We start from the raw sequence: 615 nt of genomic DNA on the forward strand, positions 1-615 counted from the left end.
GGGAAAAAAAACCCCAGCCGGGGGGGAAAAAAAAAAAAAACCAGCTGGGATTTTTTTATTCTAAATTTAAAAATGTATTGAAAAACCTGAAAGGCAAAAACCAAACACACAAGGTTAGAACCATTCCACACACACACACACACCTCTCAGCTTCCACACAATCCCACCATCATCTCAACCACTCTCCCCACCCAGGCCCCTCGGAAACAGGGTTCCCGAGACCCTCCAAATCGTCCTGCCTGACAAAACCCCAGCCCCGGCACGGTCCACACCCAAACCCTGGCGATGAACATCGCCTCACAGACCGCTGGGACCGAGGGAAAAAAAACCTGAGCCCGGGGGGGGGAACCCCAGCTGGGGTTTTTTTATTCTAAATTTAAAAATGTATTGAAAAACCTGAAAGGCAAAAACCAAACACACAAGGTTAGAACCATTCCACACACACACTCTCACAGGCAGACACAACCACATAGGCAGACACAATCTCTCACACACAGATACAGACAGTCACACGCTCTTCAGTGTACACACTGACTGCAGCCATTCATCAAAACACTCCACCAATGAAGATACTTTGGTACATCTTCCCTGGCTGCTGCTCCCTTCCGCGCAGCC

Source organism: Corvus brachyrhynchos, unplaced genomic scaffold (genome assembly GCF_000691975.1).
Source record: "Corvus brachyrhynchos isolate BGI_N302 unplaced genomic scaffold, ASM69197v1 scaffold257, whole genome shotgun sequence".
Classification (NCBI taxonomy): domain Eukaryota; kingdom Metazoa; phylum Chordata; class Aves; order Passeriformes; family Corvidae; genus Corvus; species Corvus brachyrhynchos.